Here is a 26,907-nt window from a genome sequence, read left to right on the forward strand (position 1 = left end):
TACATAAGGACCAGAGACTGAGATATTCCCTGAACCTCAACTCCTGGCATATCGACAGCCGACCAATCTATGCTGGGAATACACCATACAATTTTCTGTTAGATTCTTCTGTTAGGTTTTCTGTTAGAATGCATAATTAGATTATTTTCTGTAGAGATTGGTCATTATCTCTGGTGCATTGTCTTCTGTTTATCTCCTGCTGAGTAGAACAATGCCTAATTTCTCGGCAGATAGATGGAAAGAAAGATACATTTCCAACATGTTGAACTTTATCTATCTGGCAGGTAAATCTAATGCTGGGAATACACGGGTCGATCCGGCAGCCGATTAGCCGCCGGTTCGACTCCAGCCTCGTCCTCGATTACCGCTCGTCCCCGCTGGCGCTCCTTATCAGCTGCTTGATTCCCCGCCATTGTCCGCCGGTGGGGATCGAGCGGGCGGGGGTCGAGCAGCGTGATCGGACCAGCTGAATATTATCAGCTGGCCGGATCAGCTGCTCGATACACTGTACACAAATGTACCGTGTATCCCCAGCATAACAGAAAATTGTATGGGGTATTCCTATCATTAAACAGATAAATGTCAGGAGTTCCTTGAATAGGCCAGAACAGAATGGAACAATCCCCTGCTGGCAGAAAAGGTGAGTGACCTGTAAACACGTTGATTCCACAGACAGGATACCAATACCATGTACACAACAGGAATGCAAAGTACAAGGGACCTTTTCCTATAATTTGTCTAATCTGGTATATCTAATCATGTGTGCAAAATCCCCCAAAGGAATTTATGCTAGAGAAACAGGACAACACTCTACAGCAGCATATGAACTTGCACAGGTTCACTTTTAACTGCTAAAAAAAAAATAATAATAATAATAAATATAGTGATTTCCCATTTCCCACACATTTCTGCTTAAATGGACACAGTTTAAGTGATCTTCTCATCGATGTATTAATGGGTGGCTTCAAATCGCATAAAGAAAAGACAAAATTTATACATTGGTTCAAAACTGTAGATGAAGGTTTAAATAAGGATTTTAACTTATTGAGCTTGTACGATGGGTTTTAAATGCCATAATTCTTGTTATTTTTTACTTCATGTGCTGGTAAGATGGTTTTTTATGCCACAATTCTTTTTAGCCTACAATAAATAGTGTTATAAACTCTGCCTAAGTTACGTTATCACTCGGAGACTGTGGTATGTGATGTTTAAAGAAAACCTGAACTGAAAATTAAAAGTCAAAATAAGCATACACAAGTCATACTTACCTTCCATGTAGTCTACTCCTCAGTGTCTTTCTCCTGTCCCGGGTCCTGTTTGTTCACTGTGATCAAGGGAATTTTCTGTCCTCCATTTTGAAAATGGCCATTACCCATAACAGCTTTCTGGTCAGCATACAGTTAAACTGTAACATCGCCCACTTGAGCCATAGGGAAACATGGACATTACCTGGTACATCAGTTTTCCTCTCAGCTATAACTGACAGCAACTGATATTTTACTGACAGCAACTGATGGCAAGGTAACTATGTAATGTTCATTTGAAGTTACCTCGTGTTTATTTTAAATATTTTTACTCAGTACAGGTTCTCTTTAAGAAAACAAGTGTATATATTATATATTTGTCATAAATTACATAGTATCCCTGTGAGACCCTCCTAAAGTTGTAATTAAGGCTTTTAATGACATTTATTTATGTTAGCAAAAGAATGTTTCTCCTTCGAATGTTCAGTGTTTATAAGCTGTGTGTTCTAACATCTTGTCAGTATACATGAACATAGTCTGAAGGAGACTTATTGGACAAAAAGCTTACTTTAAGGCCCGGTTCACACTGGTGTAAAAAACAGTCCGTTCACTGACCCTAATGGATGCAAACTGATCCGTTCACAGTGGTCTGTTAGAATAGATGCATTCCGCACGATTCGCTGAACAGACCACAAGTTTGGTTCTTCAGCAATTTTTCCGAACCACTGAGCCCAGCAAAATAGAAACGGAAGCTGAAGCGCTGCATTGGGGGCAATGAGAAAATGGAACGTTTCTTCACACCATTCTACCCAGCAAAATCCACTTTGGTGATGGGGATCTGGGGAGGGGGGGGATATGGAGAAACAGAATGGAAGCAACTGAACAGCAACAGAGTGAAAGCAGAGCCAATTGACTGGTAATCAGATTTGTTTGGCACTTAATTGCCGTTGTGAACCAGGCCTAAGTATGTAAATCAGGATGAGGAAAGCTTCTACAATGGGCAAGCATTGACTAAATATTTTATAAGTGAATACCATAAAATATAATCATTTACTTACATTCAGTTACATTCAGTAAAGTTCCTATATAGAGTTCTTTATTGCATTTTAGTGTTCGAGCCCTGGAGAGCTCTAATAAGTCAGGTTTATAGAGCTTACAGCACAGCAGTGGGTGACACACAGTCAGGACGTGAGAACAGTTCACACTACAGTTCAATAAGGCAGAAATGATCAGTCTATATAATTTATGTCATCTTTTTCAGGATATCCTTACAAAGCTCCATCTACATGTAATTGTCTCTAATTTTAGAACTGCCGTCTATATTATCTTCTGCATGATGTAGTTGATGAGCATTGAGGGAACAGTATACATTGCTAATATGTTGTGTATTTTATTTCCATTGTTATTTTGATCAATGTAGCAGGAGCAGTGGAGTAGCGCTATAACGACCCCCTATTGTATTTTGTGATTAGCAACTCACCTAGTGTTTATATGTATATGTGCTTGCAGGTTACCCTTATCTGTAGATTGCAGCAGTTATTTATTTGTTATCAAGTTATTTACAGCCTTTTTGCTTTCTGGAGGCAAGATGGAAAAATCAACAAAAGTGATATGGAAATCAGCAACAGGGCAGCAGAAAGTCAGAGGAAGCCGCTATGGGCTGGATCTTAGGTGTTCTACAATACCATGCTTGGCTTTCCTTATATTATTATTCTCCTGTTTAAACAGCAATACATATTATTCAACACTTTTCAGAATGCATATAACCATTAGTAATTGCTACTAAAAGCGTATAATATTCTTTTCCAGACACATTCATGCAAGCCCAAATATTCTTTATACACTCAAGTTTCTAAATAGTGAAGGAGACTATTCCCCATCCAGGGGTTTGTGTCCTGAACATTTCTGTACCTGTAATCTAGTGATTACACTGTTCATATCTCGTTAGCAGGCAAGAGCAGCCATTGTTAACCAAGCTTTTTGCAGTTAGCCATACCGTAAACAGTAAAAAAAAAGAGCTAAAAAACCTCTGGCTCTGTCCTTGATCATGCGATTATGCCTTTGATGTTGGACACAATATGTATGGATTTTAATGCAATGGTTTATAAAAACTCAAGTTAATAAGTCAATGAAATCTAAATTTCCTGTCTTGTCCATTGGAAAAAAACTGCTGCATTTGCATCAAAAATAATTGCAACTAATCAATAGTTCTTAGTACATCAGTTCAGTTTTGTAACAGTACCAATGATCATCATGATGTTGGAACAGTTAGCATCTATACATAGCTTATTAACTGTGAATTAGTCTGAGGGGAAAACAAATAGCTTGATTAACAGATCCAAATATAATACTGTCACTCTAATGGTTGCCACTAGTGATCCAATCTTTTTCATCCAATCTTACCATTTTTATGTAATATGAAGCCTCATCTACACACGCGTAGATGAAGCTCCGATCCGGCGGCTCAACTAGCCGCCGGATCGCCTCTTCCGCATCCCCGCACGTACCCGCCGCGTCCCCGCTCGCTCGCCCGCGCGTGCGTCGGATACGATTCCCCGCTCGTCCCCGCCGGCGCCGCTTATCTTCCGCTCGATTCCCTGCCATTGTCCCCTCGTGGGGAACGAGCAGGAAATCGGCGGTGGGGAGATCCGTCCTGTCGGATCTTATCAATCGAGCCGCATCAGCGGCTCGATTGATAAGGAACATCGGAGCCTCATCTATGCGTGTAGATGAGGCTTAAGGGAACTTTTATTAATCATCCATTCAATATATTCATCCAATTTACCCTTATACTACATAGATTTGGTAAAAATGTAATGAAAAGATTGGATCATCAGTGGCCACCTTAAGAATAATTGACTCTGCCTGGAAAACCTTGGTTATCCTGCATGTACACAAAGAGGTATAGAAACACCTTCTGGCTGGCCATTACAGTCCCAGTCATGCTAACATTTCATGGGGAGAAAAACATGTTTAAAGCGGATCCGAGATGAAAAACTAACTATAACAAGTAACTTGTCTACATATCTTATCTAAAGTTTAGATGGTTTACACAGCAAAGCTAGCTTCAAACAGTTTTAATAGAATATGATTATTTATTCCTGTGATACAATGACAGCAGACATGTTGTTTGTAAACATTACATAGAGGCAGTCTTATCTGTATCTTGAGCCATCAGCCTAATCCCCTCTACTTCTCCCTCCTCCCCTCTGCCTCTGAAATCAATGGCTTGTAACACCTCCCCCTCCTCCTGCCCAGACTGAGCTCCCATGAGCCCTTGCTACTGCCAAGGCTCTCTGAACCTGTGGGCGTGGCTTATTTAGTTTATAGGGAATTAGAGTATTAAAACAAAAACAAAAAAGTATTTGGCTTGAGGAATGCCCTATAAACAATAGGAAAGGAACACAATTATGCAATGTGTAAAAGTTCACCTCGGATCCACTTTAAGGGGTCTGTCTCTCAAAGTGAATTATAAATGAAAGAAAAACTAAAATTAACTTTAATACTTTTATTAAATGCTTCAGAGAATTTTTAAATTAAGAGGAGACTCTTGATTCAGGTACATATAAACAAAGTACCTAATTTAAATAGGATACCATTTTGGGAAGGTAAACACTGTGGGCTTGATTCACAAAGCGGTGCAAACTGTTTAGCACGGGTGTGCTAAACAGTTAGCACGTGAAGTGCTTTTCGTTGACTTTTGCGCGCGCAAGGTGCTGCAATTCGCCCAATCGTGGACTGTTTCGCACGCAATTTGCTGCGATTCGCGCGAATTGAAGCGCGCGCAAAAGTCCGCGATTGCGCGAATCGCGGCACTTTGCGCGCGCAAAAGTCCGCGAAAAGCACTTCACGTGCTAACTGTTTAGCACACCCGTGCTAATCAGTTAGCACCGCTAACTGAATCAAGCCCTGTGTGTTCTGAGAAATGATGCTGCTTAGTTAGTAGTTAAAGCAGATAAAACCATAAAATAGAGATTTAGGTCCTCTTCAACTCTGGTTTTGAAATTAGCACCTTGGCCAAGCCGAGATGATGTAAGGCATTAGGGACTATGCCATGAGAGCTGTATTTCAGTAAACCCCCCTCCCCACCAAAACCTCTTTAAAGAGGAGCTGTCAGCCATACTATGTCAGGAAAAAAACACATATATAAGTAGATAAATACTTGCTTTACTTACATAACAGATGTATTGTGCTGTCCACGTTTTGATTTCAGTGAAATCTATTTAGTAAATAAAGAGATTTCTGTTCCTAGGGGTTTCTATCTCAGTTCCCTCAGGCTGAAGCCAAATCCTGATGTCATTTCCTCCCTTACTTTTCCCTCCCCTCCAACATCCCCCCTCCACCCTGCTGCATTATAGAGTGCAGTGGGGAGGCATAAAGGCAGCGCACACAGACTCACTTCCCCCTGGTTACAGGTGCTGGAGTTCCCATCTATACTCTCTGCACTACCGCTGCCCTGTAATTCCTGCTTATTAGTTTGGGCAGAGCCTAATGTAATGATGTGAGGAGGATGCTGGAGGAGGGGGGTAAGGGCGGACAGTGGCACACTCCCTTCGCCCTGGTAGCTTGCAGGATCTGACCGGTGTTGTGTCAGCATGATCTGACATAACACCAGCATAGTGGAGCAGAACAGGATCTCCTAGGGGCAGTCAATCAGAGAGGAACAGAGGTGTGGGAGGGGAAAATGGGAGGGATAGAGGAAACAGCCTATTGGGCTGCATTAGTTGAGTATGAAGGGAATAACTAATGAATGGGAGGCCAGTAAAGAAGAAAAAACAAAAAAACCCGGCATGCACTGTAACTTCCTTTGTCTGGCAGATGTACGAAATAAGAGCCAGGGGACATGGGGAATGATATTCTTCTGGAAAAGAAAAGTAAAATTGATTTTGAACTTTTGAATTGCCTGGTTAGCATACATTTTACTTATTTAACAGATACAAATAGAGAATTGATTTTTGGATTTTATACCTGACAGTTACTCTTTAAGAGAACCTTAAAATTAGGGGTGTACACAATGTGTCATTGGTAACATCTTCTTTTTTTTTGCCTGATTAACTGTTGTACTGATCCTTGTACTGATCCTCTGCATATCACTTATGTGCAGAGTCTATCAGGTTGATTCACAAATAAGTGCTGCAAAAATACATAGAGGAGGGAGGCTACTATGTGAGGCAAACAGGGAAAGGGATATATGTACAGGGAAATTCTTGTACAGGCAGGTACATGGTTTGGGATTGGGAATCTGTAAATTGATTGTACAGCTGATTCTGTAAAATGTTCATAATTTTGCTAATGTCCTTGTGTTTTGTAATTTGCATGTGATTGGAAAATCATGTGTAGTTTTGAACAGCCATAAATCAGCTGTAAATCCAGGTCCACCATCAGGGCAGCACAGGGGGTACTGATCTATGGGGCATGAGAACAGCCTGGGTCACAAACAGTGGCAGTGCCACACAGGCCCAAACTGTCAATCACTTCCATGGCCCCTTAAGCCACAGGAGTTGTGTGGTGAAATGGTGTTGCTACCGACCGCTGTATGTTCCTCTCTCCCCCTGCTGTGTGACTGGAAGACATGCAGCAACAGAGGGGAGAATATAATTGACAACAATATTGCATTTTGCATCTGCCCTACCTCAATGTGGCTCTGCCCCCTGGATGTGGCCCCACCCCCTCAAAAGTCTATTATGGAGGAGGTGATGACTGCTACATCAAGAAGCTCTGCCCCCCCCCCCCCCCCGCACATGCATACAAGAGCAACCTGTCATTGCTGCTCATCACCCCTTCCCTCTGTCATCTCACTTAGTGTTTTCTAGAATCTATCTACCACTACCTGCCTGGTACTACAATCTACCTATCACTACCTGTTTGCCACTACAATCTACCCATTCCTACCTGCCAGTCACTACAATCTACCTATCATTACTTGTCAGCCACTAGAATTTAACAATCATTACCTGCCAGCTTCTAAAATTTAACTCTACAATCTACCTATAAGATTTTGATTTGGTGTGTGCTTGGGCAGAGGGGAGTGAGGGGGGCCCAGCAGGTTTGCTCACTATGGGGCCCAGAAAATTTTGATGGTGACTCTGTGTAAATCAGTATAGTCAGAGAGTGCAGGAGTATGTTACAGACTAGAAATTCAAAACACATGGCCTGAGCCGCTGTTGCACTGCTGAGCTGATTTCACAATGTGCATTGGTGGTGTGCAATACGCAGGGACATTGCATAGACAACACACAAACTGTAGGTGCTGTACAGTTGATTTTTCTTACAGTGCACTACTGCATGCACTTTTCTGCACAACACAGCACTGCTTCATTCGATGTGCTTGAATGGGATTAGTGCTACAACACAGAGGTACGCAGGTGTCATGTATTTCTGTAAAATGCACAACCACCTGTATTTTAATACAAAGCATCAGTGTGCCCAGGCCTTAAAAGTTGAACTCCATCAATTTTTTTTTTTTATCTTGGATTTAGAGAGGGAGGATTAGGGTCTTGCTATAGCCACACACATTTCAGCTGCAATTGTTTATGGCATTTTTGATTCAATAGCATAACTGCAGCTATGTGTTTTGGAACAGGGAAGATTATAATGCTGTAATGAACGCTGGAGAGGCAGCTGCGGGGAACAGCGCTACTACCACAGCTGCCTCCAGCCCCCTGTTTAGCAGCATGTCTGGGCCTCAGGCGTCTAGCACGCCGAGGACGGAACTGTCAGTTGCACATAGGGTTGCCTTGTCACGCGCGCGCATAGACGGGACCTTTATGCGGGGAGGAGGCGCGTCAGCTGACCGGCTGGTCGGCTGACTTCAGAGGAGACGCTCGCCGCTCCTCATTGGATGATCGCTGGGGGCGTGCCTGGAGGGTCTCCTCTGCTTCATAAGCCGTACTGTGTCACTCGCAACTTGTCTGCTGTTGCGAATACTTCGTGTTAGCACTCAGGCCCTTAGATAGTTCCGGTGGGCTTTGATCCGGGAGGAAACCGGAGATTTCACACAAGATAGGAATTGTTTGATAGCCGTAATCATAACCTTACTGTATATTATTTGTGTATGACTCTGGCTTGTTCTGACCTCTCTCTTTCTAAGTGATTCTGTACCTCTGCTCATCTGATCCTGTTGCCAACCCTGCCTGGTTATATCTTTCTGACTCTGCCTCCCGATTCTGTACTGCATCTGTCTGTCTGTTGCCGAACCCGATCCGTCTGACTACTCTACTCTCACCAGAGGGCCCTTGTCTCTGGTGAGAGGCAGTATACTGATTGTATAAGAGAGAACAGAGGCGCCAAAAGGATAAAAGGGGTTTTAAAGGAGCTTAAAAGCCAAAACTTGGTAATTAGAGGAGGCAGTGGTGGACTTACCCCCTCCAAGCAGACACAACACGACTGTACATTCAGTCTATTTATTAACGAACTCCAGATAAAACAAAGCAACGCGTTTCACGGGTCAGCGCCCGCTTCCTCAGGCAATAGAAAAAGGAGTTACAGTATCTAGCAAAACAAACGACACTCAGCGCCTCAGCGCCTCTGTTCTCTCTTATATAATATTGTATCCACCCTTGGTGGAGGGTTGCGACCCTTTCTACTATCTACAGAGAGCGACTTCTTATTCCTGAGTGGGGTCAGGATAATCTCCCCACCTGCCTTTACAGTGGTTGCCTATTGGTGACCCATGTTTGTGAGTATAACAACTATTACTCTTTGTCATTACCCCCTTTGTCAATACATACTACACTATTGGGGCTCTTGGTGTTCCTCTGTTTATCTCAATTATACTGATTGTACCCACCAGCCCATCTGGTGAGGTGTTGCTCTTATCAGTATTACTGTTGCACCAAACACCTCCAGTATTTGTTGTCACATCAGCTTTGTGGTATACCAGTATTATAGGTGATTCTGCAGATCACCTTATAATCAGGTATATATCTGCATTATAGGTGATACTGCAGATCACCTAATAATCAGAATTCTGTCGCTTGCTGACACAAATCATTACAGAACAGCAGACCAAAATGTCTATGGACGCACTGGGTAAACAGGTTGAGGCCTTGACCGTGGCGGTAAATGACTTAACCATGGTGGTCAATACCCAACAGACTCAGATCACCCAGCTATCTGGAGTGGTTCGCACCCTCCAGACTGCAATTGTACCAGTGCAGTCCCCTTCAGTTGTAGAGCCCAGAATGCCCATGCCAGGAACATTTTCTGGGCATACATCTGATTTTCAGAATTTCAGACATCGCTGTTTGTCATATTTTGAGATGAGACCTATTTCCTCAGGGACTGAAAGTCAGAAGATCACCTTCATTACAAGTTTGTTAACAGGGGATTCACAGACATGGGCTTACAGTCTTCCTAGTGGTCATGAGGCATTATCATCAGTTCAGAATTTTTTCAAATCTATGGCTATCATATATGATGATCCATATATCGCAATCACTGCGGAACGGAAACTTAAAAATCTCAGGCAAGGGCAGAACACCGCTGAGACCTATGCTGCTGAGTTTAGACAGTGGGCAGTATCAGCTAGGTGGGGTCAATTCACCTTGTTAGACTGTTTCTTATCTGATCCTATTGTGGATGTAATGCTAAGCCATCCTGAACCTAAGACGGTAGACGATGCGATCTCACTTGCAGTAAGAATAGGTCGCCATATCCGTTATCAAAAACAAACACGTGGTAAACACTCTGTGAGGTCAGTTCCCGTCACCTCTCCTACTTCTCCTCCTCAGGATGAACTGATGCAGATCGGACATTCTAAGTTGTCAGAGGTCGAGAAAAATCGGAGACGGTCAGAGGGGCACTGTCTATATTGTGCGGAAAAAGGCCATATAGTACAAAACTGTCCTAAAAAGGCGCAAAACTCTGCCGCCTAGGAGTAGCTAGAGGTACTACCCTAGGCGAGCCAGTGTTACCTCTACTTGATAACCGGTTACTGCTCCCTTGTTCTATTTCCTGGGAGAATCAAGTCCAGCCTACCCAGGCATTTATAGACTCGGGTTCAGCCGCCAATTTTATAGATTATGATTTTGTTAAGAAATTGGGGATTCCTTTGATTCCCCTAGACAGACAGATTGTTCTCACTGCAGTGGATGATTCTCCACTTCAAGGGAGTCTTCCTCTGTCTCAAACCCCGAATCTGTTGTGTCATGTGGGGGTATTGCACCGAGAACAAATAAAATTTTTTATACTTAAAATGCCCACTTCTACTGTGATTCTGGGGATGCCGTGGTTGCAAAAGCATTCTCCTCAGATAGATTGGAGTTTCGGTCAGTTGCTTAGCTGGTCCTCCTTCTGCCATCATCATTGTATGGAGAAAGTTGCTATTTGCACCACCAAAATTCAAGTAGAAGGGTTATCTGCACAATACGCAGAATTTGCTGATGTCTTTTGTCCCAAGTCGGCTGATAAACTTCCTCCACACAGAAGTTTTGACTGCCCCATTGAGTTACGGTCTGGTTGTATGCCCCCTAGGGGTCACTTGTATAATCGATCTGCTCCTGAAAAACTTGCCATGCAGAATTACATTAAAGAAAACCTTGCCAAGGGGTTTATCCGTCCCTCTACGTCTCTGGCTGGAGCAGGGTTCTTTTTTGTTCAGAAAAAAGACGGTGGGCTTCGCCCCTGCATAGATTATCGAGAACTGAATAAAATTACTATAAAGAATCGTTACCCACTCCCTCTGATTGATGATTTGTTCTCCCAGGTGACTAATGCTAGTATTTTCTCTAAACTCGATTTGAGAGGGGCATACAACCTGGTACGCATAAGGGAGTGTGATGAATGGAAGACAGCGTTTAACACGCCCGACGGGCACTACGAATACCTGGTCATGCCTTTCGGGTTGTGTAACGCTCCAGCCGTTTTCCAGGAGTTAGTCAATGAGATTTTTCGAGAGGTTTTGGGACGATTTGTATTGGTGTATCTGGACGATATACTGATTTTTTTCACCCAACTTAGCTAAACACAGGGAGCATGTGAAGTTTGTTCTGGAAAAACTGAGACAGAACTCCCTATATGCAAAGATTGAGAAATGTCTTTTTGAAGTGTCGGAGGTTCCTTTCTTGGGGTATATCATTTCGACCTCAGGACTCTCCATGGACCCCAAGAAAGTTACTGCTATTCTGGAGTGGCCACAGCCCATGGGGCTGAAGGTACAACGAAGATTTCTTGGCTTCGCCAATTATTATAGAAAATTTATCAAGGGATTTTCTTCTGTTGTGTCACCTCTTATGAATCTCACTAAAAGGGGAGCTGACACTTATAATTGGTCACCAGAACCACACTCTGCCTTTTCATCTCTGAAAAGTTTGTTTTGCTCCGCCCCTATTTTGCGACATGTTGATGTCACCTGTCCTTTCATAGTCGAGGTGGATGCATCAGAAATTGGGGTCGGTTCTGTACTGTCTCAACACTCAGGGTTCCAGGGCAGATTGCATCCATGTGCCTATTTCTCACGTAAATTCTCTCCCGCAGAGAGAAATTACGATATCGGTAACCGAGAGCTGTTGGCCATTAAACTCGCATTTGAGGAATGGCGTCATTGGCTCAAGGGGGCAGAACACATGATTACAGTCTATACTGACCACAAAAACTTGGAATATATTGAAGGGGCCAAGAGGCTTAGCCCTCGACAGGCCCGCTGGGCTTTATTCTTTTCAAGATTTAGATTTATCATCACATATAAGTGAAGCAAAAATGTCAAAGCAGATGCCCTGTCTAGCTGTTTTGAGCCCGAGACAGTGCCACCACCCACTCCCGAGAACATTCTCCCCGAAAAGGTTATCGTGGCAGCCACCGAGACCTGGGAGGACTGGTCACATACTTTAGGGTCTTACCAACAGGATGTTCCCGAAGGAAAGCCTGATGGAGTTCTTTTTGTGCCATTTCACTTCCGGTTGCAGATTCTACAGTTGTTATATGCACACAAAAATGTAGGACACCCTGCGGTGGCTAGAACACAGGATTTACTGTCTAGGTGTGTGTGGTGGCCATCTCTGGTCCTTGATTGTAAGGAGTTTGTCAGAAACTGTTCAGTTTGTGCCAGGAATAAGCCATCCAGACAGGCTCCTGTGGGTACTCTTCAGCCTTTGCCAGTGCCTGAGGAACCATGGACCCACTTGTCCATGGACTTTGTGGGCGAACTCCCCAGGTCAGAGGGGAAAATTGTCATATGGGTGGTAGTCGACAGGTTCAGCAAAATGGCTCATTTTATTCCACTGGACAGACTCCCCTCGGCTCAGGACCTGGCAGATCTCTTCATTCAACACATTTTTCGTTTGCATGGTATACCGGAAAATGTGGTGTCAGATAGGGGAGTCCAGTTTGTGTCCAAGTTCTGGAGAGCCTTTTGTCATCATCTTGGAATGAACCTGTCATTTTCCTCCGGCTACCACCCACAGACCAATGGGCAAACTGAGAGGGTGAATCAGTCTTTGGAACAGTTCCTTAGATGTTATGTGGCTGATGCACAGTTAGAATGGGCAAAATTCTTACCATTTGCCGAATTTGCGCATAACAACCTGAAAAGTTCCTCTTTAGGCTTTCTCCCTTTCAGGTGATCACTGGGAGATCACCCAAGTTCTCTCCACTGCCAGTGGTGTCTTCTCCTTTCCCTGCTTTGGAAGAGTGGCAGGGAGCTTTTAAGGAGATTTGGACCATGGTCAAAAGAAACTTGGAGAAGGCCTTTCAGACCCAAAAGAAACAGGCTGATAAAAAGCGATCTGTAGAGTGGGATTTTGTACCCGGAGATATGGTATGGGTTTCAACACGACACTTGGCGTTGAAACAGCCCTCAGCTAAATTGGGTCCCAGATTTATAGGCCCATACCCGGTGTCCAAAAAGATCAATAAAGTCACTTATGTAATTTCACTACCACCCAGTATGAGAGGTGTTAAGTCGTTCCATGTGTCATTATTGAAAGCAGCTGTGCATGTGGATTCCTCTCCCCACCCCCCTGAAATAATTGATGGGGAACCTGAGTATGAGGTTGAGAAGATTTTGGACTCGCGGCGGGTGCGTAACTCGGTACAGTACCTTGCTCATTGGAAGGGGTATGGGCCTGAGGAAAGGTCTTGGGTACCGACGCATGCATACGGAGGAACTTAGGAAAAAGTTTCATGAGTTGCATCCTGGAAAACCATGCAGGACGTGTCCGGAGTCCACGCCTTAAGGGGGGGGGGTACTATAATGAACGCTGGAGAGGCAGCTGTGGGGAATAGCGCTACTACCACAGCTGCCTCCAGCCCCCTGTTTAGCAGCATGTCTGGGCCTCAGGCATCTAGCACACCGAGGACGGAACTGTCAGTTGCACATAGGGTTGCCTTGTCACGCGCGCACACGCATAGACGGGACCTTTGTGCGGGGAGGAGGCGCGTCAGCTGACCGGCTGGTCGGCTGACGTCAGAGGAGATTCTCGCCGCTCCTCATTGGATGATTACTGGGGGCGTGCCTGGAGGGTTTCCTCTGCTTCATAAGCCGTACTGTGTCACTCGCAACTTGTCTGCTGTTGCAAATCCTTCGTGTTAGCACTCAGACCCTTAGATCGTTCCGGTGTGCTTTGATCCGGGAGGAAACCGGGGATTTCACACAAGATAGGAATTGTTTGATAGCCTTAATCATAACCTTACTGTATATTATTTGTGTATGACTCTGGCTTGTTCTGACCTCTCTCTTTCTAAGTGATTCTGTACCTCTGCTCATCTGATCCTGTTGCCCACCCTGCCTGGTTATATCTTTCTGACTCTGACTCCCGATTCTCTACTGCATCTGTCTGTCTGTTGCCGAACCCGATCCGTCTGACTACTCTACTCTCACCAGAGGGCCCTTGTTTCTGGTGAGAGGCATTATACTGATTGTACCCACCAGCCCCTCTGGTGAGGTGTTGCTCTTATCAGTATTACTGTTGCACCAAACACCACCTGTATTTGTTGTCACATCAGCTTTGTGATATACCAGTATTATAGGTGATTCTGCAGATCACCTTATAATCAGGTATATATCTGCATTATAGGTGATACTGCAGATCACCTAATAATCAGAATTCTGTCGCTTGCTGACACAAATCGTTACAAATGCTAAGCTGTGAACAGTGGTGTCAAATGTGTTTAATCAAATAGGAAGCTGGAAGATTTTGAATGCATTAAAATCAACTAATTGCACTCAAAAACGTAAATGATCACTTTTGAGTCTCTTACAGTTATTTTAGAATCAATAGTTTAAGAAGAAACCATTATGTTATTTACATATGTGGCCAACATTAGTGTATTTTCTAGTGTATTTTTACTCCCTTTTCCATTACTGTTAAAATGATGGGAAGTACAGAGACAACTTCCCAATAAGGTTGTTAACTATAAAAAAAAAAGAAAAAAACAACAGGTTTCTTAGTTTTCCAAACAGTTCTCTTACTAAAATAACGGTTTGAGTTCCAGCTCTGTTAGAAATATCCTCTGGTGCTCACAGCATTTGGGGTGGTTTTACAAAAGATGGGCTGCAGTAAACATTTACAGATAATTCTAAATATCCTCTGTTGGGATCTGATTCCCAGCTACAAGAAAAAAAAAACAATTCCTGGAAGTGCCAGATTAATAATAAAACAATTAAAATCAGCTTAAAAGGAAGGCAAGTGTTGGCTTACCTTCTCACCACTCAATTTTTCAAACTTTTATTGAAATATTGCATAAAAAGGACTATGTGTTTCACGGTCCAAGGCCACTTCCTCAGGTCAATACAGTGCTAAGTTCACAGTGAGATAGGGATCCAAGCGCCTTTATTTATCGTGCGTCTCCAGAAGTTTTTTTTTTTTCTTGTAGTTGTCACCCTTGTTGGAGGGGTTGAAACTTATGCTGTTATCAAAAGATTATTTTATTGGAGCAGCAACCAACACCTGAAAGAAGACCAAGTGGGGACAGTACGTCCCCATATGCACACTTGCTTTATTCAGCAACCCAGATTTGTAAGAATATTTGTATCAACTTAACACTCTTCACAACACACTACTAATACACTACAGCAGATCGAGTCCCCGTTGTCCGTTTTCCTTTTATATCCTGCTCTTAGTTATTCCCAGCCAGGACACAATCTAAATGCAGTTTCTATGCTCTACTTGCATTCATGATGGTTTTTGGGAACATCGCGGCAGAAGAGAATAGTCTTCAAACCAATGGTGGAAGACTGCTAACAGGGAAGACAGCACTGGAACGAGGGAACCAGGAGAGGAACTGCAAGGCTCTATAGGACCCATAGCCTTCCTTAGGTAAGTATCTGTTATTTTATTTTAAAAAAGATTGTAAGCCTCTGGCAGGGTCCTCCCTTCCCTAGTGTAATCCACAAGATCGCGTGCTCCTTTCCTATGACATGATCATGTATCTTGTACCGTTTGCCTTGTATAACTTTGTTCTATGTTACAGTGGCTTGCAAAAGTATTCGGCCCTCTTGAAGTTTTCCACATTTTGTCACATTACTGCCACAAACATGAATCAATTTTATTGGAATTCCACGTTTAAGACCAATACAAAGTGGTGTACACTTGAGAAGTGGAATGAAAATCATACATTATTCCAAACATTTTTTACAAATCAATAACTGCAAAGTGGGGTGTGCGTAATTATTCAGCCCCCTGAGTCAATACTTTGTAGAACCACCTTTTGCTGCAATTACAGCTGCCAGTCTTTTAGGGTATGTCTCTACCAGCTTTGCACATCTAGAGACTGAAATCCTTGCCCATTCTTCTTTGCAAAACAGCTCCAGCTCAGTCAGATTAGATGGACGGCATTTGTGAACAGCAGTTTTCAGATCTTGCCACAGATTCTCGATTGGATTTAGATCTGGACTTTGACTGGGCCATTCTAACACATGGATATGTTTTGTTTTAAACCATTCCATTGTTGCCCTGGCTTTAGGGTCGTTGTCCTGCTGGAAGGTGAACCTCTGCCCCAGTCTCAAGTCTTTTGCAGTCTCCAAGAGGTTTTCTTCCAAGATTGCCCTGTAATTGGCTCCATCCATCTTCCTATCAACTTTGACCAGCTTCCCTGTCCCTGCTGAAGAGAAAAAACCCCAGAGCATGATGCTGCCACCACCATATTTGACAGTTGGGATGGTGTGTTCTGAGTGATGTGCAGTGTTAGTTTTCTGCCACACATAGCATGTTGCATTTTGGCCAAAAAGTTCCATTTTGGTCTCATCCGACCAGAGCACCTTCTTCCACATGTTCGCTGTGTCCCCCACATGGCTTGTGGCAAACTGCAAACGGGACTTCTTATGCTTTTCTGTTAACAATGGCTTTCTTCTTATCACTCACTAAGCACGACTAATAGTTGTCCTATGGACAGATTCCCCCACCTAAGCTGTAGATCTCTGCAGCTCGTCCAGAGTCTCCATGGGCCTCCTGACTGCATTTCTGATTAGCGCTCTCCTTGTTTGGCCTGTGAGTTTAGGTGGACAGCCTTGTCTTGGTAGGTTTACAGTTGTGCCATCCTCCTTCCATTTCTGAATGACCACTTGAACAGTGCTCCGTGGGATGTATAAGGCTTTGAAAATCTTTTTGTAGCCTAAGCCTGCTTTAAATTTCTCAATAACTTCATCCCTGACCTGTCTGGTGTGTTCTTTGGACTTCATGGTGTTGTTGCTCCCAAGATTCTCTTAAACAACCTCTGAGGCCATCACAGAGCAGCTGTATTTGTACTGACATTAGATTACACACAGGTGCACTCTATTTAGTCATTAGCACCCATCAGGCAATGTCTACGGGAAACTGACTGCACTCAGACCAAAGGGGGCTGAATAATTACGCACACCCCACTTTGCAGTTATTGATTTGTAAAAAATGTTTGGAATCATGTATGATTTTTTTCCACTTCTCACTAGTGTTGGGCGAACAGTGTTCACCATTGTTCGGGTTCTGCAGAACATCACCCTGTTCGGGTAATGTTCGAGTTCGGCCATATGGCCGAACTAAGAGCGCATGGCCGAACGTTACCCGAACGTTCGGCTAGCGCTGTGATTGGCCGAACGGGTCACGTGTAGTGTTGGGCGAACTTCTAGATGTTCGGGTTCGGGCCGAACATGGCCGCGAGGTTCGGGTGTTCGAGCCGAACTCCGAACATAATGGAAGTCAATGGGGACCCGAACTTTCGTGCTTTGTAAAGCCTCCTTACATGCTACATACCCCAAATTTACAGGGTATGTGCACATTGGGAGTGGGTACAAGAGGGAAAAAAATTTAGCAAAAAGAGCTTATAGTTTTTGAGAAAATCGATTTTAAAGTTTCAAAGGGAAAACTGTCTTTTAAATGCGGGAAATGTCTGTTTTCTTTGCACAGGTAACATGCTTTTTGTCGGCATGCAGTCATAAATGTAATACATATAAGAGGTTCCAGGAAAAGGGACCGGTAACGCTAACCCAGCAGCAGCACACGTGATGGAACAGGAGGAGGGTGGCGCAGGAGGAGAAGGCCACGCTTTGAGACACAACAACCCAGGCCTTGCATGAGGACAAGAAGCGTGCGGATAGCAATTTGCATTTTGTCGCCATGCAGTCATAAATGTAATACAGATGAGAGGTTCGATAAACAGGGACCGGAAACGCTAACCCATCACAGATGTTCATTGTTCATGTTACTTGGTTGGGGTCCGGGAGTGTTGCGTAGTCGTTTCCAATCCAGGATTGATTCATTTTAATTTGAGTCAGACGGTCTGCATTTTCTGTGGAGAGGCGGATACGCCGATCTGTGACGATGCCTCCGGCAGCACTGAAACAGCGTTCCGACATAACGCTGGCTGCCGGGCAAGCCAGCACCTCTATTGCGTACATTGCCAGTTTGTGCCAGGTGTCTAGCTTCGATACCCAATAGTTGAAGGGTGCAGATGGATTGTTCAACACAGCTATGCCATCTGACATGTAGTCCTTGACCATCTTCTCCAGGCGATCGGTGTTGGAGGTGGATCTGCACGCTTGCTGTTCTGTGTGCTGCTGCATGGGTGTCAGAAAATTTTCCCACTCCAAGGACACTGCCGATACCATTCCCTTTTGGGCACTAGCTGCGGCTTGTGTTGTTTGCTGCCCTCCTGGTCGTCCTGGGTTTGCGGAAGTCAGTCTGTCGGCATACAACTGGCTAGAGGAGGGGGAGGATGTCAATCTCCTCTCTAAAGTCTCCACAAGGGCCTGCTGGTATTCTTCCATTTTGACCTGTCTGACTCTTTCTTCAAGCAGTTTTGGAACATTGTGTTTGTACCGTGGATCCAGAAGGGTATAAACCCAGTAATTGGTGTTGTCCAGAATGCGCACAATGCGTGGGTCGCGTTCAATGCAGTCCTAGGCCGAAGAGGTCATAGCCTAGGGTCACAAAAAGCTGTTTATTTGGGCAATTTCAATGGTAGTGATGCTGACGTACATAAATCTCAGCCATGGCCGTTAGCAACGTCTGAATTTCACGAAATGTCTCATGCAGGTAGAAGACATATTGTTAGACTTGGATTCCAAAGATGGGGTACCTACATCTCTGCAAACCAGAGTTACAGGGGTCCAAAATTGGTAAAATCCCCCATAGGCTTTCATTGCCTCCCTATTTCACTTTCCAAAATCTCACATCTTTTCAAAGGGCAATTGCTCAGCAGTGGCAAATTTTCTAGCATTGTAGGGACCCTTAGGGGGAACATGACTGGTGAGTTTCGGGCCCCTAGGCCGAAGAGGTCATAGCCTAGGGTCACAAAAACCTGTTTATTTGGGCAATTTCATTGGTGGCGAGTCTGACGTACATAAATCGCAGCAATGGCCGTTAGCAACGTCTGAATCTCACGAAATGTCTCATGCAGGTAGAAGCCATATTGTTAGACTTGGGCTCCAAAGATGGGTTCCCTACATCTCTGCAAACCAGAGTTACAGGGCTCCAAATTTGGTAAAATCCCCCATAGGCTTTCATTGGGCCTCCTATTTACAGTTCCAAAATCTCACATCTTTTCAAAGGGCAATTGCTCAGCAGTGGCAAATTTTTTAGCATTGTAGGGACCCTTAGGGGGAACATGACTGGTGAGTTTCGGGCCCCTAGGTCGAAGAGGTCATAGCCTAGGGTCACAAAAACCTGTTTATTTGAGCTATTTCAATGGTAGTGATGGTGACGTACATAAATCTCAGCCATGGCCGTTAGCAACGTCTGAATTTCACGAAATGTCTCATGCAGGTAGAAGACATATTGTTAGACTTGGATTCCAAAGATGGGGTCCCTACATCTCTGCAAACCAGAGTTACAGGGGTCCAAAATTGGTAAAATCCCCCATAGGCTTTCATTGCCTCCCTATTTCACTTTCCAAAATCTCACATCTTTTCAAAGGGCAATTGCTCAGCAGTGGCAAATTTTCTAGCATTGTAGGGACCCTTAGGGGGAACATGACTGGTGAGTTTCGGGCCCCTAGGCCGAAGAGGTCATAGCCTAGGGTCACAAAAACCTGTTTATTTGAGCTATTTCAATGGTAGTGATGGTGACGTACATAAATCTCAGCCATGGCCGTTAGCAACGTCTGAATTTCACGAAATGTCTCATGCAAGTAGAAGACATATTGTTAGACTTGGATTCCAAAGATGGGGTCCCTACATCTCTGCAAACCAGAGTTACAGGGGTGCAAAATTGGTAAAATCCCCCATAGGCTTTCATTGCCTCCCTATTTCACTCTCCAAAATCTCACATCTTTTCAACGGGGAATTGCTCAGCAGTGGCAAATTTTCTAGCATTGTTGGGACCCTTAGGGGGAACATGACTGGTGAGTTTCGGGCCCCTAGGCCGAAGAGGTCATAGCCTAGGGTCACAAAAACCTGTTTATTTGAGCTATTTCAATGGTTGTGATGGTGACGTACATAAATCTCAGCCATGGCCGTTAGCAACGTCTGAATTTCACGAAATGTCTCATGCAGGTAGAAGACATATTGTTAGACTTGGATTACAAAGATGGGGTCCCTACATCTCTGCAAACCAGAGTTACAGGGGTGCAAAATTGGTAAAATCCCCCATAGGCTTTCATTGCCTCCCTATTTCACTTTCCAAAATCTCACATCTTTTTAAAGGGCAATGGCTCAGCAGTACCAAATTTTCTAGCATTGTAGGGACTCTTAGGGGGATCATGACTGGTGAGTTTTGCCACTGCTGAGCCATTGCCCTTTGAAATGGTGTGAGATTTTGGAACGGTAAATAGTAGGCCCAATGAAAGCCTATGGGGGATTTTACCAATTTTGGAGCCCTGTAACTCTGGTTTGCAGAGATGTAGAGACCCCATCTTTGGAATCCAAGTCTAACAATATGTCTTCTACCTGCATGAGACATTTCGTGAGATTCAGACGTTGCTAACGGCCATGGCTGAGATTTATGTACGTCAGCATCACTACCATTGAAATAGCCCAAATAAACAGGTTTTTGTGACCCTAGGCTATGACATCTTCGGCCTAGGGGCCCGAAGCTCACCAGTCATGTTCCCCCTAAGGGTCCCTACAATGCTAGGAAATTTGCCACTGCTGAGCAATTGCCCTTTGAAAAGATGTGAGATTTTGGAAAGTGAAATAGGGAGGCAATGAAAGCCTATGGGGGATTTTACCAATTTTGGACCCCTGTAACTCTGGTTTGCAGAGATGTAGGGACCCCATCTTTGGAATCCAAGTCTAACAATATGTCTTCTACCTGCATGAGACATTTCGTGAAATTCAGACGTTGCTAACGGCCATGGCTGAGATTTATGTACGTCACCATCACTACCATTGAAATAGCCAAATAAACAGGTTTTTGTGACCCTAGGCTATGACCTCTTCGGCCTAGGGGCCCGAAACTCACCAGTCATGTTCCCCCTAAGGGTCCCTACAATGCTAGAAAATTTGCCACTGCTGAGCAATTGCCCTTTGAAAAGATGTGAGATTTTGGAAAGTGAAATAGGGAGGCAATGAAAGCCTATGGGGGATTTTACCAATTTTGGACCCCTGTAACTCTGGTTTGCAGAGATGTAGGTACCCCATCTTTGGAATCCAAGTCTAACAATATGTCTTCTACCTGCATGAGACATTTCGTGAAATTCAGACGTTGCTAACGGCCATGGCTGAGATTTATGTACGTCAGCATCACTACCATTGAAATTGCCCAAATAAACAGGTTTTTGTGACCCTAGGCTATGACCTCTTCGGCCTAGGACTGCATTGAACGCGACCCACGCATTGTGCGCATTCTGGACAACACCAATTACTGGGTTTATACCCTTCTGGATCCACGGTACAAACACAATGTTCCAAAACTGCTTGAAGAAAGAGTCAGACAGGTCAAAATGGAAGAATACCAGCAGGCCCTTGTGGAGACTTTAGAGAGGAGATTGACATCCTCCCCCTCCTCTAGCCAGTTGTACGCCGACAGACTGACTTCCGCAAACCCAGGACGACCAGGAGGGCAGCAAACAACACAAGCCGCAGCTAGTGCCCAAAAGGGAATGGTATCGGCAGTGTCCTTGGAGTGGGAAAATTTTCTGACACCCATGCAGCAGCACACAGAACAGCAAGCGTGCAGATCCACCTCCAACACCGATCGCCTGGAGAAGATGGTCAAGGACTACATGTCAGATGGCATAGCTGTGTTGAACAATCCATCTGCACCCTTCAACTATTGGGTATCGAAGCTAGACACCTGGCACAAACTGGCAATGTACGCAATAGAGATTCTGGCTTGCCCGGCAGCCAGCGTTATGTCGGAACGCTGTTTCAGTGCTGCCGGAGGCATCGTCACAGATCGGCGTATCCGCCTCTCCACAGAAAATGCAGACCGTCTGACTCAAATTAAAATGAATCAATCCTGGATTGGAAACGACTACGCAACACTCCCGGACCCCAACCAAGTAACATGAACAATGAACATCTGTGATGGGTTAGCGTTTCCGGTCCCTGTTTATTGAACCTCTCATCTGTATTACATTTATGACTGCATGGCGACAAAATGCAAATTGCTATCCGCACGCTTCTTGTCCTCATGGAAGGCCTGGGTTGTTGTGTCTCAAAGCGTGGCCTTCTCCTCCTGCGCCACCCTCCTCCTGTTCCATCACGTGTGCTGCTGCTGGGTTAGCGTTACCGGTCCCTTTTCCTGGAACCTCTTATATGTATTACATTTATGACTGCATGCCGACAAAAAGCATGTTACCTGTGCAAAGAAAACAGACATTTCCCGCATTTAAAAGACAGTTTTCCCTTTGAAACTTTAAAATCGATTTTCTCAAAAACTATAAGCTCTTTTTGCTAAAAAAAATTTCTTCTTGTACCCACTCCCAAGGTGCACATACCCTGTAAATTTGGGGTATGTAGCATGTAAGGAAGCTTTACAAAGCACGAAAGTTCGGGTCCCCATTGACTTCCATTATGTTCGGAGTTCGGGTCGAACACCCGAACATCGCGGCCATGTTCGGCGAATGTTCGCGAACCCGAACATCTAGGTGTTCGCCCAACACTACTTCTCACGTGTACACCACTTTGTATTGGTCTTTCACGTGAAATTCCATTAAAATCGATTCATGTTTGTGGCATTAATGTGACAAAATGTGGAAAACTTCAAGGGGGCCGAATACTTTTGCAAGCCACTGTATATAACCTTGTTACATTTGTCATTCTTGTATCATTGTATATATTTATCGACAACTCTGCGTAATATGTTGGCACTTTATAAATACAATAAATAATACTAATAAAAAAGCTTCAGGTTTGCTCTAATTTCTATGCATAATAGGTTTACACATGGGTGCCAAAAATATAACTGTTAAAAAAAACTGTTAAAAAACAATAAAGGTCAGTTAATTGCCAAAGCTTTCCTTTAAATTCAATGACATTTTTTAATAGAACAATTTTCTAATTTTGTATGTAATCCATTCTATTGAAACTAAACATTCTATTTAAGTTGGTCAAATACTAGCTGATTTGAGAGTTACCAATATTGCTATAGTTTGTGGGCAGTTATTCTGAAGTTCAGTTGTTACACACAAAATCATTACTTGGTAGCTTACACGTTTGATTGATTATCTTTGATTTTTGTATGTCTTTTTACTTTTAAAAAATATATATTTGTAATAGACAGAAAGATAGAAGATTTGCTGTTTTGGCATTGCAAAAGAACTAGTTATTTTCAGATGAAATGACAACACGCTGTATGGTGATCATTGTACATGAAATGAGCAGTCTTAGGATAGTGAGAGCAATATCACTTGACAGCTGTGTTCAGCATCAGCAACAAGGAATTTGTTAAAAAATTCCTTTAAGTGTACTTATGATAAGCCATTCTGTCAGGTGAAGACCAAAACATCATTGAATGTTCCCCATTGCTCATGGTTGATTTGTGTACTACACATTATTATAGAGATAGGTTGTCTACTCTCATGTCCTTGGAAGGATGATGAAGGTTCTTTATCCAGCCATGAAGATGTTCAGACAGTTCTCTCCTAGTTCTTGGTGGTATAAAAATGAAAAAATAAAATAAAATATAGGACTCTGACAGCTACACCATATCGCTTTAGGGTGCACAGTACCATCCAGCATTGTATCTATGTAGCAAGCACACAGCGCAAACAACATTGATATATTTACTGCACATTTTACTCCGCTTAGTTTTTAATTAATTCCCATGATAGAAAACTGCGAATGGAAAACCAGTTCTCCAGAGGTTCAAAGAGTAAGTAATTAAAAATTAGAGCTAAATATGTATCATTTAATGATCAGTGTACAATTGAGAATATTTTTGGGAATCGCTATTTTCCCTTGACTTGAAGATACAAATAATTGAAGGTGCATTAAGAAAAGGCTGATGAAAAACAAAATTCAAAGTTGTTTTCCAAGATACCTTCACCTTACTTTTTTTTAAAAACATTTTTAGAAGGCTGGCAATTTTTATAGGCAGTGATCTGTGGTTGCAAAGTCAGTTTGCAGGATCCCTGGTGGTAACACTAAGTACCACAATCTGAATCTGTTAGTTTTGCTATAATGCTTTTATACTTGTTTTATTATTAATTACATTTTCTTTTATAAATTCAAAATGTATAATTTCACCTTCCCGGATCACTTATGACATTTCCTTCCTCCATCGGAAATTGGCATTCTCTATTCCTTTCCATTAGTAGAAATACTGATAAATCACTGCAGACTAGATATGAAAATACAGAGAAGGGGAATTATGTGCATCAATAAAAATAACGTATTGTCAAAAAAGCCTTTTATAGTATCTGAAACACTAAATGATAAACAATTCCCTACTTGTTAAGATCCAGCTACAAGACAAAACCTCATGTATTATATGTATCATGATAATCAATACATGCCAATAATATGAAATTTCTAACTGTAATTATGCGCCTTGTAGGAACAGCCTCTTAGTGTGTGAAATACAGGTCAAGAAGCCATATGTGGAATCACATATACAGCAAATTAGCAAGGCAACACTATCTACTGTACAGACAATTATACCATCTAGCGCATTGAACATTACATACATTTCCATATGGGTAATTAATTATCAAAATTCTGTAGACACCTTTTAGTGTGTTAGTGTGTGTGTGTGTGTGTATATATATATATATATATATATATATATATATATATATATATATATATATATATATATATAATTTTATTTTTTATATGGAAAAAAGATGATTTTAAATCTATGTAAAAATATATTGTATGAAAAATTAAACATATGTAAATGTAAGCAAGACAAACAAGATTGTTTGAATAGTTGAATAGTGTTAAAGGAAAGGTCCACGCTGGAAATAAAAAACAAACTGCACTTACCTGGGGCTTCTTCCAGCTCCTGGCAGTTGATCTGTGCCCTCGTAGCAGCTCCTCTCCCTCCTGGCGTCCAGCGGTGAAGAAGCCGACCTCGCCAGGTCGGCTTCCGGGTCGGCTTCACGTGCGCTCCACGGCGCGGGTCACGTGGTGTACGTGACGTCATCGTGTCTCTACTGCACAGTAGTTCTGCGCCTGCGCAGTAGAGACCCAGAAGCCAACCTGGCGAGGTCAGCTTCTTCACCGCTGGACGCCGGGAGGGAGAGGAGCTGCTACGAGTCTTGATGGGCCAGGTGGATGGGCCCGTGGCTGGATTGGTAAAGGGCAGAGAGCTCCAGTCCGACTCAGACGCCAGCAAGGTGGAGGTGGAGTACTGGTTTGGGCTGGTATCATCAAAGATGAGCTTGTGGGGCCTTTTCGGGTTGAGGATGGAGTCAAGCTCAACAGTCCTACTGCCAGTTTCTGGAAGACACCTTCTTCAAGCAGTGGTACAGGAAGAAGTCTGCATCCTTCAAGAAAAACATGATTTTCATGCAGGACAATGCTCCATCACACACGTCCAAGTACTCCACAGCGTGGCTGGCAAGAAAGGGTATAAAAGAAGAAAAACGAATGACATGGCCTCCTTGTTCACCTGATCTGAACCCCATTGAGAACCTGTGGTCCATCATAAAATGTGAGATTTACAAGGAGGGAAAACAGTACACCTCTCTGAACAGTGTCTGGGAGGCTGTGGTTGCTGCTGCACGCAATGTTGATGATGAACAGATCAAAACACTGACAGAATCCATGGATGGCAGGCTTATGAGTGTCCTTGCAAAGAAAGGTGGCTATATTGGTCCCTGATTTGTTTTTGTTTTGTTTTTGAATGTCAGAAATGTATATTTGTGAATGTTGAGATGTTATATTGGTTTCACTAGTAAAAATAAATAATTGAAATGGGTATATATTTGTTTTTGTTAAGTTGCCTAATAATTATGCACAGTAATAGTCACCTGCACACACAGATATCCCCCTAAAATAGCTAAAACTAAAAATATTCAGCTTTGATATTAATGAGTTTTTTGAGTTCATTGAGAACATGGTTGTTGTTCAATAATAAAAGTATTCCTCAAAAATACAACTTGCCTAATAATTCTGCACTCCCTGTATAGCAGTCAATCAAAACCACAAATCACTAATTGCGTGTGTGTGTGTGTGTGTGTGTGTGTGTGCGCGCTTTTCAAGGGGTATCAAAATAGATGTAACCTACAATAGGGGGAGTTGGGGTATAGGGGGGGAAAGTGTTTGCAAACATTGTTCTTAAAAGGAGGTAGTTATTGTAATAATGAACACCTTCTTCTAGTGGAATATTATTTTACATATAAACATTAGCAGGTACCGCCAGAGCTCCGTCAGCACATTATCAAACACTCCAAGTCTTCAGTTAGAGATAAATTATTATTTCAACTTCTGAACTCAACAAAACTCATGATCCTCAAATAACAATCACTTCCTGGGTTGAAGAGTGGGGTTTAGGTGCATTTACCTGTATTCAATACTGTATATATTTTGACAAAAGAGTTTACTCTGCTCCACAACAGGGTTGCCAAGCGTCCGTATAAATATGGACAGTCCGTACAAATGCCCCCCAAAAACATGTGTCCGTTCCTGTCCGTACTTTCTATGAAGCGTCCGTCCAAAGAGCAATCGTGGCGGCTCTACTGTCAGGTTGGGCAGCAGGAGCAGCTCGGCCGCATCGGGTATTTAGTTTTGCAGGGGTGTTCCTCCGCCAGCCGCCAGGGACTCTTTTTCTCTCCGGGCACTGCAGTCACATGTGAAGATTCGCTACAGGACTGCAGTTGCCTGACAAGGAACGCACAAGACTTCCTGGGAGGAGATTGAGCC

General features: G+C 43.3%; 1 protein-coding gene across 5 annotated transcripts in view; it reads right to left on the reverse strand.

Annotated features, from left to right (window-relative positions):
• KCNG2 (potassium voltage-gated channel modifier subfamily G member 2) overlaps window positions 1–26,907 on the reverse strand; it is a 440,844-nt gene that overhangs the window by 307,274 nt on the left and 106,663 nt on the right. For all 5 annotated transcript variants that reach the window (XR_011020616.1, XR_011020617.1, XM_068234665.1 and 2 more), the window contains one exon: window positions 24,286–24,379. The gene's annotated coding sequence lies outside the window, so the exon portion shown is untranslated. The remainder of the gene's footprint in view (window positions 1–24,285; window positions 24,380–26,907) is intronic.

Source organism: Hyperolius riggenbachi, chromosome 5 (genome assembly GCF_040937935.1).
Source record: "Hyperolius riggenbachi isolate aHypRig1 chromosome 5, aHypRig1.pri, whole genome shotgun sequence".
In the NCBI taxonomy this organism is placed as follows: Eukaryota; Metazoa; Chordata; class Amphibia; order Anura; family Hyperoliidae; genus Hyperolius; species Hyperolius riggenbachi.